The 15,719-nt window shown below is 40.5% G+C and overlaps 1 protein-coding gene and 2 long non-coding RNA genes across 3 annotated transcripts in view; all 3 read right to left on the bottom strand.

Moving 5' to 3' along the window:
• LOC131415042 (uncharacterized) overlaps positions 1-15,719 on the bottom strand; it is a 135,902-nt gene that overhangs the window by 63,683 nt on the left and 56,500 nt on the right. The gene's annotated exons all lie outside the window — the stretch shown is intronic.
• On the bottom strand, positions 5,628-6,666 carry LOC131415043 (uncharacterized). Its single transcript, XR_009222321.1, has 3 exons — positions 6,465-6,666; positions 5,953-6,121; positions 5,628-5,691 (listed from the first exon to the last, which is right to left on the bottom strand). It is a non-coding gene; the product is annotated as an uncharacterized LOC131415043 (long non-coding RNA).
• The window catches only part of LOC131415036 (ral-GDS-related protein-like), a 151,519-nt gene continuing 146,822 nt past the window's right edge, over positions 11,023-15,719 (bottom strand). Inside the window, exon 7 of the mRNA XM_058556495.1 lies at positions 11,023-11,164. The gene's annotated coding sequence lies outside the window, so the exon portion shown is untranslated. The remainder of the gene's footprint in view (positions 11,165-15,719) is intronic.

The raw sequence follows: 15,719 nt of genomic DNA, 5'->3' as shown, positions 1-15,719 counted from the left end.
TCCATCAAAGGATGAATTGACAAAAAAAAAAAATGTGGTTTATAATATAATGGAATACCAATCACCCTTAAAAAGGAAGGAATTCTGGGTCCGGCCCGGTTGTGCAGGCGGTTAAGTGCGTGTGCTCTGCTGCGGTGGCCAGGGGTTCACCGGTTCGGATAATGGACACGCACTGATGCACTGCTTGGCAAGCCATGCTGTGGCGGCGTCCCATATAAAGTGGAGGAAGATGGACATGGATGTTAGTCCATGGCCAGTCTTCCTCAGCAAAAAGAGGAGGATTGGCAGATGTTAACTCAGGGCCGATAGTCCTCACCAAAAAACAAAAAAAAAAAAAGGAAGGAATTCTGACGTATGCTATGACATGGATGAACCTTGAAGACTTTATTCTAAGTGAAATAAAGCCAGCCACAAAAGGAAAAATACTGTATGATTCCACTCATATAAGGTACTTAGAGAAGTCAAATTCATAGGAATAGAGAGGACAATGGTGGTTCCCAGGGGCAAGAGGGAGGGATAACAGGGAGTTGTTGCTTAATGGGCACAGAGTTTCAGTGCAAGGTGAAAATAGTTCTGTGGATGGTTGGAAGTTATGGCTACACAATAATGTGAATATATTGAATATCACTGAACTGTACACATAAAAATGGTTAAAATGCTCAATTTTATGTTATGCATATTTTATGACCATTAAATAATTAATTATTTTCAACAAATGAACGAACACTAGCTACATGCAATAGCATGGATGAATATCACAACCATAATGATACATAAAAGAAATTATATTCAAAAGGCTATGTATTTTATAATTCCATTTATATAAAATCCAAAAAAGAAACAAAACCGAGGTCTGGCTTCCAGTAATGGTGGAGTAGCTTGTTGAACTAACACTCTCACAGATAACAGTGATAAAATCTGCATAAAATATTTTATATATTTATAGTATATACATATTGTATATATATAGTATATATATATACTTTATATATATATATTTAAATAGACTCATGTATCTATATGTAATACACATACAATAAATGTGTATATGTGTGTATGTATAAATCTCTTCCAAAGCAAGCAGAACTGAGAGGAAGTCTTCCCTTGAATGATGGGAATTGCACCAGGAGATATTTGCAAGCTTGAGGCTTTTAACTCAAGCATTCCAAAATCTGTACGTGGCCCAGACAGGGGAGAAACTACAGTCTTACTTGTAATGTTAGAGGATGTATTTTGGGGCTGCCAGAGTAGCTGGAAAGTTAGGGGAGAAATTCTGGAAAGGAGGGAGCCACTAAGAGGAAAATCTCAAAATATGTATGAAAGTCTCCCCCCCCACACACCAAATTGGCAGATCTTTGAACAACACACATGCAGGGTAGGTCCCAGAGGGACTATTGTAAAAACAGCAGTTGGAAGATGAAAGATCTGATTGAAGATTTCAGCTATGCCCACTGTAAAGGAGATAGGATTGGAGTTTCAGTCCAGCCAAGTTAACTCCCTGCTAGAAAAATAACAACACTCTTCAGAGGAATACAATAGAATCCAAAGTCTCTATAACTATCATACATGATTTCCAGTACACAATTTAAAAAAGCATGAGATTTTAAGAAATAGGAAAATGTAATCCATATATGACCAAAAGCAGGCAGTAGAAACTATCCCCAAGTTGTTGCAATTAGCAGACAAGGATAAGAAATTAGCTTTTATAAAGATGATAATGGTGGTAAAGAAAAATATTCTCATAATGAATGAACAGATGTGGAAACTCAGCAGAGAAATGGGAATTATAAAAACGAACCAAATAGGAAGATGAAATAAAAAAAAAGTACTTTCGAGTTTACCAGTAGATTAGAAACAGTAGAAGAAACATGAAGACAGAGCAATAGAAATTATCCAGTCTGAAGAAAAGAATGTAAAATTTTTGAAGGAAAATGAAGAGAGCCTTACAACCTGTGAGATGATTGAGTCCCCAGCAGAGAGAGGAATGACAGAAAAATTAAATGAGACAGAAAGGCAAATCAATAAGTAATAACATAAAACTTCCAAAATTTGGTGGAAAATCTAAAATTTTAGATCTAAGAAAGTCAACAAACCCACAAAATAAAATACAAAATAAAACCATACCTCGGCACATGATAGTCAAGCTGCTAAAATCCAAAGATAAAAAGAAAATCCTGAAAGCATTCAGGGAAATACATACATACCAGGGAAGACATTACATAGAAGGAGAAATAACGTGAATGAAGGATGATATATTATAAAAAAAAAAAAATAGACAAATCAACAACAAATTCACATCTTTCAAGTACAGAAAGAAAACCCAAAAGTCAACACAGGATCCTATATTTAGCAGAACTCACTTTCATAAAGGAAGCAGAAGCCACAACAAGATATCACACACCAATTAGATGGCTAAAATAAAAAAATAAAATTGCAAATACCAATAAAATTGCAACTACAAAGTGCTGGTGAGGACTAGGAGCAACTAGAACTGGGAATGCAAGATGATAGTTGCATTCAGACAACAGTTTAGCAGGTTCTTATAAAGTTAAACATATACTTATTATATGACACAGATATCCCACACCTAGGTATTTAGTGAAACAAATTGAAAACTAATGTTTAAGGAAAAATCCTTGTGTGAATCTTCATAGCCATTTTATTCGTAATTGTCAAAGATGGAAACAAACTAAATGTCCTTCATAAGGTGTATGGAGAAAGAAACTGTGGTGCATTGGTACATTAGAATACTACTTGGCAATAAAAAGGATAAACTCTTAATTCACACAACAACATGGATGAATCTTGGATGCATTTCTCTAAGGGAAGGAAGCCAGATTCAAAAGGCTATATAGTATATGATTCCATTTATATGACATTCTAGCAAAGGCAGAAATACAGGGATGGAAAATGATCAGTGGTTGCCAAGGGATGGAGTGGGGGAAGGGGTTGACTACAAAGTGACAGCATGAGAGAAATTTGGGGGTGAATAAAACAGCTCTGAATGGTACTGTGGGGGTGGATATACGACCATAAATTTGTCAAAACCCATAGAACTGTACACCACAAAGAGTGAATTTTACTCTGCAAATTTTAAAAATCAATCAGGATGCTAGGGAACTCAGATGGAATGAAGTGACAAATGAATCTCACTGTATTATAAGCATGTGACATAACCACACTGAAGGTGTGGAGATGAAAGGTCCTGACCTGAGTAACTGTGGAAGACAATGTTTTGACGGGATACTGTAAAACTAATGTACTCTACACAAACACTGTACTCTAGGTGGTAAATTTGTTTTTCATAAGGGTATGGATTAGCAATTCTGAAAGTAGTTGACACATTAGTAAATATATTGTAGCTAACTGGAGTTAAGTTTCTCACTGTTGGTGAAAGAAGTTACAAATAAGCAAAAGGAGAATGCTAGAATAAACTCTGTGGTGCTGGATTGGAGTTGGAATTATCAGTATGAATCCATGTCTCTTTTAATATATCTATCCAGATAGACAGATTGATATATAGACTGATAGATCGATTGATAGATGTGTATACCTGAGTTTATATTCATACATACATTTCCAAGCTCTGCTGAGAGGGTCTAGAAGCAGTGACACCCTAGTATCAATGAGCACACCTAGCTCCTAGATCTTGGTTTCTAAATATCATTTTCCAATAAAAATAAGCAGGTTTTCTTGGAGAAATGGGTACTTCTGGGGCTGGAGATGGAAAATACAAGATAAGCCTGGAGCATCTTGTAGTGCCAGGAAGTCTGAAAGTGCTTTAAAAAAAACACACAGAAAATGATGAGATGTGTCAAAAGCAATCAATCTGAAAGACTTCCCAATGGCTCAAGTTGGAAAACTGTGAGCAACAAAATAAATAATGGTAGCATTGGATTATTACCCAGAGAATAAAATAAATATCCATGAGTCTATACTGATATAAAAAAGATTAAATAAGAAAGAAAGAAAAAAGGGGGAAAAAAAGAATGAAAGAAAGAGAAAAAGAGAGGAAGAAGGAAGGGAGAGGGAGGAGGGGAATCTTCCTCACAGAATTCCAAATAATAACTGCAGCTGGATAGCATGAAATAGAAAATTGCCACTAGAACACCACAGTAATAATTACTGTGGGCAAGACTGACTGGTGAATGCAAAAACTGTGGGTGAAACTTAAAGAAGAAACAGTACATTTGCAGAACCTCAAAGCATCTACCTCCAAATACTTAACTTTTTTCTCTTAATTTATTTAAAAGTCCTATGACTATTTAAAGCAAAAATTATAACACTGTATTGTGGGATTTATAACATGGGTAGATGTAAAATTTATGAAAACAATAGCACAAAGGTCAGACAGAGTTAAGTGGAACTGTTCTGTAGCAAGGCTTCTATATTTTACATTGATTAAATTGGTGCACTATTAAGTCTAGGTAGGCTGTGATATGTTAAAGATGTATATTGTAATCTGGAACAACCACTAAAAAGTGCAAAATGTGTGTCACTTAAATGCTAATAAAGGAATCAAACAGCATACAAAAAGCTTTTGTACAAGAATGTTCGCAGGAGATGACCTGCAAGTCCCCAGGAGGAAGATGAGCGCACTGAGGGGCATCCACAGAGCAGAACGCCCTCAGCCGTGCCAAGGAGCAAACGCTGACACACACATGCTGGGTGAGTCTCATCAACCTCGTGCCGAGGGAGGCAAGCTGGACAGAAAACAATACACGTGGGATGATTTCAGCCAAGATGAACCTATGGTGAAAAAACCAGAACAGTGGTTGCCTCAGGGGAAGGAAAAAATTGCCTGAGAATGAACAGGAAGGAGTTTTCTGGGGGTGTTGGAAACATTCTATTCTTAAAGGGGTGAAGGTTATATGGGCATGTTTATTTGCCAAAACTGTAGAATTGAGATTTGTGCCTTTCACTGTACATCTTACCTCCACACACACACAAAAGACTAAAAGAATAATAAAGTGAGGTGGGAATGGGATGGAGTGTGGATGAAACAAAAATGGCAGATGATTAGTAGTTGTTGAAGCTGGGTGATGGGCCTACTATGCTATTTTATTTTTTTGTATATTGTTTAAATTTTTCTGGCATCCACAGAGCAGAATGCTCTCAGATATTGTTCTGTAATAAAACAGAAATTTTCTGTAATAAAACACTTGTATAAGAAGACAAACTTGATATACAGTGTTTTTTGGTAAGATATTGGTTACCTTTGAGGAGGAAGGAGGAAGAAAGGGATTGTCCAGGTCTGAGTGAAGCTGCTGCTAGTTCTTGGTCACACAAGTGTGTTCACTTTATAATAATTCTTTGAGGTTTACATGGATGACTTCTGCATATATTTCTGTACGCATGTTATACATTAATAAACATTTTAAATCCTGCATATTTGCACAAAGATCCTAACTCAATATCTCAGAATAACAGCAGGGTTTTGTTTTAAAGTGGAACACATTCACTCATGACATCATCAGATGGATTTTAATACTCCCAAGTATCTATTAATGCCCTCACCCTGTGTGGTCCCCTGGGTCTTTCCATTCTTGCCTCAATTTGGTAACCGGCATGGTTTTGAGATTTTATGATGTCATCTTTCTCCAGCAAGTTCCACTCCCACGATGATGCTAACCGAGGCCTCGACACCTAGCACAGTGCAGTGTTCACAGCATGCACTCAAGACCTGTGGGACTGGGTTGAATGAGGAACAAAACGAGGAGCACATGATGTTCGTAACTTATGTCTAGGTGCCATATCATGACTTAGGAAATTGGTAGGGTTTTTCGATAGATTTGCTATGCTTTCTAATTTTTCCTATTGAAAACAATGGGAAATAGGGTCTCAGAGTTCTTTCTCAGAGACAGTCTGACATTTCAGGCACAGATTACTGACAATTATTAATGGCATATGACTTTCCCACCTCATCTTAGTTTTAAGTTTTTAACTCCTTACCTCGGAAATGACATAACTTTGCTTCTTCTAAATCTTGTAGTAATACTGATGCTCCAGAAAGTCGGGCCACGGATATTCTGCTGTTGTGCATCCTCTCTGCAAAGAAGTGGAGCTGTGCATCCACCAGTCTGAGAAGCATGTGGTGCTGTAGTATTTGGAGTCAGAGTAGCTAAATGGAAAAATGACTTCAGAGAATTATCACCATAACCCCCAACAGCAACAAATTATTTTGCTTAATTATTTTGTGATTCTGAGGGTATATTTAAAAAGGGATATTAAAACTGGTTGCCAAGGAGCCAGCCCTATAGTAGAGCAGAAATTGCATATTACCTTCCTACACAAACTTGCCTAACATAGTGGGAAAGAGCAACGAGAAGTTTTGGTGCTGTTGCCTGTGTTAAAGAGGCCAAGAGGTCCACACTGGGATAAAGAAGTCCAGTGAACAAGCCTGTGTGCAGCGTCGGACAAGGGGCATGAGTGTGGTTACCCAAAGTGGCTTAGGGATCACTTACCAGTGCATCTGAGTTTCCTGTCTGTACAATGCAGGAATTGGGGCTGCGCACTGTGATGTTTTCTCCTTTTTATGACATGTCTCAGGGCAGTCCTTCTAAGATGCCTGACCAAGGTATGGGCCCTTCAGGTGGGTGGGGTCCAAAAGGAGGATCTCTGCAGCGACCCTGACCACGGGGTCCAGAGGGAGGATCATGGCAGCTTGGAGGGATGCAGGGGATGGTAGGACAGGTGGCCTTGAAAAGGCAAATTCCAGGATCCCAGGCACCCGGTATTTCCATTTTAGATATTGAATTTACTTTTCAAATACTGACCAGGGTTCTTCCAATAGGGCTGCAAGCATCCTCAGCAACAGCTAGTCTGGTGAGCACCACCCCTACCTGAGTACCGGGCTCAAGGGATGCAGTCCATCCTCACTGAGCATACTCTGGGGGGTGCACAGGGCATGAAGGGTGGGTGTGGTATAGAGAAGAGGCGGGGTAGAGAGTGGAGTGGAGAAGCAGAGGATTGGGGCCCAGAGACGGAGGGACGAGGCAGGAATTGGGGCCCCTAGCTGTGCATGCTGGGAGCTTTTGTCTCTTAACTGCTCCCAGCAGGCAGCCTGAAGGGCTGCAGGACTACAACTCCCAGGATGCTCTGGGCACAGGGCGGTGCCTAGCTCTAGGGGGAGGAACAGGGTGGTGTGTTCTTGGCTGAGGGCAAAACCGTCATTGGCTGCAGACACTTGTCCTGCACCTGCTCCACGTGGACTGAGCCCCGGAGGGATGTGATGGGACGAGAAGGACCAGGGAGTTAGGAGGGTGTGGCGGCTGCATGGGCAGCCTCGGGCCTGCAGTGTGCAACTGCTTTTGTCCAAAGTTGAAGCCAGACTCATCCCTCTTCCACACCGCCTCCCTCCGTGGCTTGATTCCTCCTCCCACCTGCATGCCTGTGGGTCTTTCCACAGCCTCCTACCTAGTCCAGGGCTAGGTGCTTCTCTAAAATGCTTATGGGAACTGGTTTGACATCCCAGAAACTTTCCACTTTGCATGTTGCCCTCTGCCTTCTCCAGCCAAAGTGCCAACATTTCATTAGCTTTTGGGAGAAATTCGCCCTTGTGGCCCCTCTTACAAGCACAACTTAAGAGCTTTGCAGGGTGGTAACATTGGCTGTTGCTTGCCTTTTTTGCAGATGTGGAAGTTGAGGCATCCTTGAGGTTAATCACTGGTTTCCCCAGGATCCGCTATGAGCAGAGGAGAAAAAGCCAATTCCCAGGAAAATATCTAGTAGGCCATTTTCACCAACCAATTCCAGTGCAGAGGCCTCTGAAACAGCATCCTTAAGATGAGTATAGCTTAAGCATTTTTCCCTTTAGATTGATCACCTAATCTCAGCTCAGGCCTGAGTGGCCAGTCTCTCAGAGACACAGGTGACGACTCTGATCCCTCAGGAAGAGACCGGTGGTCCACCTTTGGGAGAGGGATGTGTAAGGTAGACAGCACTTGGGCAGCATTTGAAATTCGTCAGCTTTAACATCTCTGCTTTGGATTCCGGCAAAGTTCCCGGATAAACACGCCCAGGGTTAGTCAGATGTACCGCATTCTTTAAAAATTGATTAGAATAGTGAAAGGAACAGAGCATAAAATAGCTTGCTTATTTGCAAAAGATGAAATGCAAGCAAGATCTTCTTGTCAATTTTTTTCTGTTTATTCTCTTGGCTGTACTGTACACTTGAATGCAGAAATAAAAAATTTGAATGGCCAAAATCTCTTTTCCTGAGATTGGTAAATTAATTTAAAAGTTCTATTGAAACCTGTGGAGGAGTGGTTAGCAGCTTTCACGACTTATGTCCTCCCCAAAAATCTGGGCATTGATCTACATGAAAAAAAGTCCTTGTTTATATTACACATCCCAGTAGGTTACATTTCCGATTCCTGAATGTGGGATATTATCAAAACAACTGAAAAACCTGGTCATGGAGACTGGACCCTGTCACTTTGTCAAGAATTTGCCTCTTTATGAATAAATGACACATGAATTCTCTAACATTTTTGTAAAATGTTATTTTGTAAAATGGACGAGAAACTCTGTGGTGTCTCTGAATGTGGCAAGACAGGGAATTCTCATTAGACCACATCCTCGGATTCTTCTCTCGTGTTCAATAGGCCCAGGTGATAGTCAGTGTGGTCAGGTGCAGCGCTGCTCCCCCAGCGCCCAGTGTTCCATCCTACTCTGGCCTGTGCATTTTTCAGGGGGTTCTGACAACACTCGTCCACAAGGGTTGGAAGGAGACATTGTAACATGAGGATATTCATCATCTTAAAACAAGAATTAACGGAGAGGAAAGTTTTGGGGTGTGTGTGCTCCGATGCACTGCTGTTGGGGTGTGGCTGCAGTGACCACTGTGCTCCCAGTGTCCCCACAATGGCTTTCTCAGAAGTTTGATCTCCTAGCGCAACCACAACAGCTGTTGACAGAGCTGGGCGCTCATCGTGGTTCAGTGTCTTCCATCAGATTTTGTGGCTCTTACCCTCCTCTGCTTGCCCCTTTCCTATTCCTATCTGCTGTGTTGATTGCTTTGTAGTTGTTTCCTAGGAGCCACTGTGTGTAACTGTATTTCGCAGTGTCTTTAGGGACCCACCCTCACTACACGAGTCATTGTACAACATTGACTTATCCAGGTGTAGCCCGTGTTGGTCCTCTCCAGTGGAGCTGTGAAGAACCCTGCTTAGTCAGAGCTCCTCTCATTCTCATGCTGCTTATGAAGCTGGGCATCTCGTCTTTGGTCTCATTAACATTATTCTTTTCATTGATTATTCTGAAGTCGGATACAACTTTGTTAATAATGTGGACACTGGCTGTCACAGGCACTTTTATGTATCTTCCCCAACAGCTCTGTGTAGTAGACCTGTGATCCCCATTCTACAGGGGGGGGACACTGAGGCTCAGAGAGGTCGAGTAGCTTCCTTCACTTCACAAAATTTCTTGGTACATTTTGAATCTCCGCTTGGAACTCCGCCTCTCACCCCATCCTGAGTCCATTATCTGCTTGATGGCAGTCACCTTGCATAAACAGGCCCCGGGCAGGGAGTGGACTAGTTGGGCGTGGTCCTCCGGCTTATCCTGGGAAGGTTCTAGGTTTATTGCGAGAGCTGGAGCAGTGGACACTGACCGTCACTCGCCTGGAAGGTTTGTTATGTAGAAATACTCCACTGACTTTTTGCGGGTGTCATGTCTTCTTTGTCTTCATTGCTCCCCTGGGCTTTCTCCTACAGTCCGTGCTGTGCAGTAACATACAGTACAGAGACTGGTGAACATCATACTGTTGCCCTGCACAAAATGGCCACATCACTCATTTTTCTAATTATGAAAGAAATACTTCCTGTTAAAAATGTCAAATTACACAGATCTATAGAAAGCGAAACCCTCCACTTTCATCCTCTTCCTTGAAAACTCACTCCTCTACTCAGAGGGAACTGTTGTTAACAGGCTGGGGTTTATTCTTCTGGACATTTCCTATGTATTTATAAACACACATAAAGTTTTTTAACATAAATTACATAACTACATCGTTTTGCAATTTGCTGTTTCCCAAACCATATATCATAGACGTTTCCCGTTATCAGTGCACATCATTCTAACTTACCATTTTAAATGTTTTAGAGGTATTCCAAAGAACAGGAATACCATAATCTGTTTACTTCTTCTTTGATAGAAATGGGATTACATCCAGTTTCACTATTGTACATAACGCTGCAGTAAGATCATTGTATGGAATTTATTGCACCGCTATTCAACTGCTCAGTTTGCTTTGTTTCCTTTTAGTGAGAGACTATGATATATTTTTAACATTTTTATGGGAATTATTTTATAGGGAAATTAATTTTATCACTGAATAAATACATTTATGGGGAAACTGGCCTTCAAGGTCATCCATCTCAGTATTCTGGAGAAAAATCTTGAAACTTAGAAGGTATTATGCTTGCTCCATCACATTCTAACGAGTCATGTTAACAATTTAAAGTGGAATGTTTGAATAGCCTCTACTCTCTCTGTTCAGAAGGATGACTTTTTCTTGTCTTGAAAACTTCTGACTCCAGGGGCTCTCAGTTGGACTTCAGAGAGGATAAGATATTGGTGTCGCATCTGTTTCTCTTCAGCTGTAGGCTGAATCTTCCAAAGATAATAGAATTGAGCATGGTCCAATCAATATATATGATTTGGGTCAAAAATTCAAAGTAATGAACCCAAGATAGGAATCTATAACTTTGGTTCTTAATAAAGAATTTCCTTTGAGGACCTGCCCAGTGGCACAAGCGGTTAAGCGCACACACTCCGCTGCAGCGGCCCGGGGTTTGCCGGTTCAGATCCCAGGCACACAGCGATGTACCGCTTCTTAAGCCATGCTGTAGCAATGTCCCATAGAAAGTAGAGGAGGATGGGCACGGATGTTAACCCAGAGCCGGTCTTCCTCAGCAAAAAAGTGGGGGATTGACATTGGATGTTAGCTCAGGACTGGTCCTTCTCACACACACACACAAAAAAACCACAGAATTTCCTTTGATATTCTTAAGTCTCTGTGATTACTAGTAAAAACTCACCTATGGGTGAAGAGATTTGGTTCTGCTGGCAATGTCTGGCTTGAACATCCATAGTTAAGCCTGCCACATCCGTAGGTAGATTAGACTTGACCTCTTGATGACCTCTGCCCTTGGTCTTTGACCTGGGAAAAATAAGAATTTTAAAAAGCTGCTGTTATTAGCACTCAATGCTAGAAATGCCCATTAAAGAGTGAGTTTCATTTGGTAAACCAAAGGGAATATAAGCAAAACAATGTCTTTAATATCTATAAAATTTCAAAAAATTATCATTTTTTAAAATGTAACTCTGTTTTTGCCACAGTGAAAACTGTGTATATATAGGAATGAAATATTCCTCTGTTCATTTCTTAAGTTGTTTCCATTGACTTGGATTTATCCTCTAATCCGTATTCCAACTGTGAAAGAACGTCTTGGTCCTTGAAAGAAAAGAAGCCATTGAAATTTGATTTTCTTTTAGCTCGGCATCCTACAGGTTTGAGGAATAAATGATCATGTAATGATACAATGATTTTGAAATCTAATTGTAAATTAGAGGGGTGTAAGGGATGATTGAATGGTGTTTCATCCTCATGGTCAGGGGTATTGTACACATGGACATGTAAACACGATTCAGAAAGCTGCTTCAGCCCCGTGACATCCCTGAGAACCACAGTTCAGGGAGGATCTAGGCACACAGCCATCTGCCTCGATCTCCTGGGTTACATGTAGATCCAGCTGTCTTGAAAGTGGCTTTAGAGCAGCTATCTATTTCTCCCCTTCCTTCTCTCCAGCTTATCTCAAAAAGTCTTGACTATCATATTTTAAAGTAAGACCAATTATAGTTATTTATATGAGCTTCTTGATCATTACTGCAGAGTAATAATCAGGCATACCATTAAATATCATTTAATTGATCTAATTAAATTTGTTGTACCTTATAATTGATTAGAACACTAAGTTTAGTTTAGAGTTTCATATTCACCAAATCTGTTAATCTACTTACAACTGCCATGTGCCTCACTCCTCTTAGAAGTGTATCTTTGGCCCATCACAAGATTTTAATGAATGAAATCATCATAAATTAAGATAATGTACTGTCTTTTGGATGATAGGGAGGCAGATGGGTCCATTTTGGAAATATGCCCATCTGTCTTTGCTCGCCATGGGAAGTTTCTGGTCACTAGGTCTCCAGGTGGCTTGCACAAGCCCTAGGTCTGTAATAGCTTGGTGCCTCTCCTTCTAATTGGGGTAGAAATAAAAGAGGTCAGAGAGCCTTATTAAAGTTTTGGTTGCATGAAGTCTTCTATGAAGACCATCCATGCATATTTTTCTGGGTAACTCTCTGTTCCTAGGACTACTAGTTACTTAAAGTGCTTGTCAGGAACTGTGAAAGGCCTGATATTTTACCTTACCTGCAAGTTAATAAGTCAGCCTACCATGGTCTTATAGATCTTGGCAAAAGACATGAGACCCATGGGTCAGAGACAAAGGACTTAATGTCACAGCAATAGCAGTGGCCAGAGTATCAGCATTTGCACCGGTTCACTAAATCCCACTTCCTACAGGGTGATACACAGTGGGCCGGGTGACATGCAGAGGTTTGCAAGAACTCAGAGCTTAAGGAACTCAAATCTTTGATAATGGGCTGGAAGTCTGCTGACCTTTGCCCCAGGGAGGGGTGTTATTTCTATTATACTGGGCAGTAAGCAAGCCTGCCCTTTGCTCCAGAGGAGGTCACTATTTCTGTCTTCCAAGGCTGACAGCTCTACACACATCCTTGAAAAGATAACCTGGTTTTACTGGATTTCAAAGATAAGCTTGAATGAGAATCAATCATCATTCAGTTCTTCTGTTTCCTTTATTGAGATTGTGCAAATATGCTCTTTTCTCTGTAAAGTTCACTAACTTTATTCATACATAAGGGATGCTTTTGGTTTTATTTATTAAGTTGAAATTTTCTTATTAGAGCAAATGATGAAACTATTATGGGTTGGATCTGAAAGTATGCTTTTCCAAGAAAAGGTGAATGATCAGTGCTCATAGAACTTTGCCACAAGGAGCTCATAGCAACTTAAATGATTTTAATTTGATTACTGTTTTGTACAACTTTCTTCCATCTTACCTCATCCTCTCTGCTTCCAGTAACTCTCATATGGGAATGGGGCAGTTTCAGGGATCCACTGAACTCATTTACAATATTCAAATGGTTTTCTCTGTTATATTGTCTTTATTGAGGTAATGTTGACATACAACATTATATTAGTTTCAGGGGTACAACATAATGATTCATTGTTTGTATATATGTTGAAATGATCACCACAATAAGTCCAGTTAACATCCGTCCCCATACATAGTTACAAATTTTTTTCTCTTGTGATGAGGACACGGTGTATTTCAAGGTGCAGAGGAATCAACGATTATGTCTTACTTTTCCATACACAGCTTGATGGATTTGGACCTAAGTATACACCCTTGAGACTGTCACCACCATCAAGGCCACAAACATATCCATCACCTCCCAAAGTTTTCTCTCAACTCCTTTTGTACTATTATTCTGTGGTAAGAACTCTTAATATCTACTCTATTAGCAAATGTGACGTATGCAATACACTCTTGTCAGCTGTAGGCACTATGCTTGTCCTACATCTCCAGAACTTATTTATCTTGATAACAGAAATTTTGTATCCTTTGGCCATCAGCTCCTTATTTATCCATCCCCCCAGCCCCTGGTAACCACCATTCTAACCTCTGCTTGTATGAGTTTGACTATTTTAGATTCCACATATAAGTGAGTATTCGCCTTTCTCTGTCTGCCTTATTTCACTTAGCATAATGTCTTTCAGGTCCATCCATGTTGTCAAAAATGGCAGAAATTCCTTCTTTTTTCAAGGTTGACTAATATTGCATTTCTTTATCCATTCATCCATCAGTGACATTTAGGTTACTTCCGTGTCTTGGCTATTGTGAATTAGCTGCAATGAACATTAGAGTGCAGGTATCTCGTTGAGACCCTGATTTCAATTCCTGTGGGTATATACTAGAAGTGGGATTGCTGCATCATATGTTAGTTTTCATTTTTGGAGGAAGCTCACTGTTTTCCATAATGGCTGTACTAGTTTACATTCCCACAAGGGTTCCTTTTCTCCACATCCTCACCAACATTTGCCACCTTTAGTTTTTTTGATAATCACCATCTTAACAGGTGTGAAGTGATAGCTCATTGTGGTTTTGATTTGCATTCCCTGATTAGTGATGTCGAACAACTTTTCATACACCTATTGGTCCCTTGTATGTCTTCACTGGAAAAAGTCTATTCTGGTCCATTGCCCATTTTTTAATTGATTTTTCTTTTTGTTATTGACCCAACACAAAAAAAGAGAACAAAATTTTCAGGTATTATGGGTGCTTCCCAGTTGATGCAGATGATTTTGTTTTTACAACGGTACCAAAAGATAATGTTTTGTGCTTTTTCTTCAGCTTGTTATAAGACCAGCAGTAGCTACGGCATGGCAGATAATTGGGATCCTCTTGGTTTGGAGGTTTACAACATAAATGAGTGGTAAGGAATTTTTTATTATTCCAAGGAAAGTATTGAGATCATAGTCCATGGAATCCAGGATTGATAGGTGTAGGAGGAACTTAAGGTGAGGATCGGTGATCTGGCATTACTTCTGATCTTGAGGGACAGGTATCTACTGTATGAGTGTTTGAATAAAAGTATTAGAGATCAGGAATTTGTGGTGAGTGAATACGTTTTCTGAATTATTTACTTTTGAACATAACCGTTTGGATTATGTGAACATCTGGGATATGGGAGTAAGTCGTTAACAGGGGGTGGTTGATAATGTCACTATTGATTTAACGTCTATGAACACCAAGTGGTCAATGGATTAAGCAAATGAGTAGTCAGAAAACACAGAAATGGTAAGATATGGGATTTAGTAAAGGTTTGGGGACCGACTGTCCTGAGAGGGAGTGTCAGGACTTGTGCGGTTTAGAGTGACAAGGACAAGAATATAATAGAAACACACTCAAACAGGGAGGGGTGTTAACAGGATGGGGGAGGAGAAATGATCTGGAGTAGCCTTGAATTTTGACCTTGAGCTTTCTGTTCTTGATGCAAATTTGCCTGATGACATCCCAGGACACAAGTCAGATCTATCCCTGGAGGACAGAGGGAGGGTGGAAGTACAAAACAACCAGGATAATTGTCCTAAAAAGTCAGGGTTCCTTTGTCATTTGACCCAATTTCATGATTTATTTTTGTAAGGTAAGAGGAAAAGAAGGATGATAGTTACGTCTTCACAGAGGAAGCAGTGTAACTGTGGGAACCAGTCCAAACCAAAGCCTGGTTTAAGCATCTTCAACCCTTTGAGGATGTCCAGTGACATATTCAAGAGGCCGGATACTAGAATCCCATCCCATTCTGGCAGTGACGGGTCTCTGGGAGGACACTTTGGACCAGCCCCACCAGGTCTGCTGGCCCGAGAGACCGCAAGGACTCCAGGCCTGCAGCAGTGCAGGACAACTGGTAAGTCCTTTCAATCTTGCCAAAGCGTTGCAAAAACTTGCACCTAGTCACACAGGTGAATCCCTGCCAGGTGTGCTCACAGGTAGTCTGCACTCCAGGCCCACTCCTGCCGCTCTTCAGATTTGGCAGAGATGATTCCAGGAGCTGATCTGGGCATTCCACAGTTC

This window comes from Diceros bicornis, chromosome 15 (assembly GCF_020826845.1).
Source record: "Diceros bicornis minor isolate mBicDic1 chromosome 15, mDicBic1.mat.cur, whole genome shotgun sequence".
Lineage (NCBI taxonomy): Eukaryota > Metazoa > Chordata > Mammalia > Perissodactyla > Rhinocerotidae > Diceros > Diceros bicornis.
This window is presented reverse-complemented; position numbering and strand designations above follow the sequence as displayed.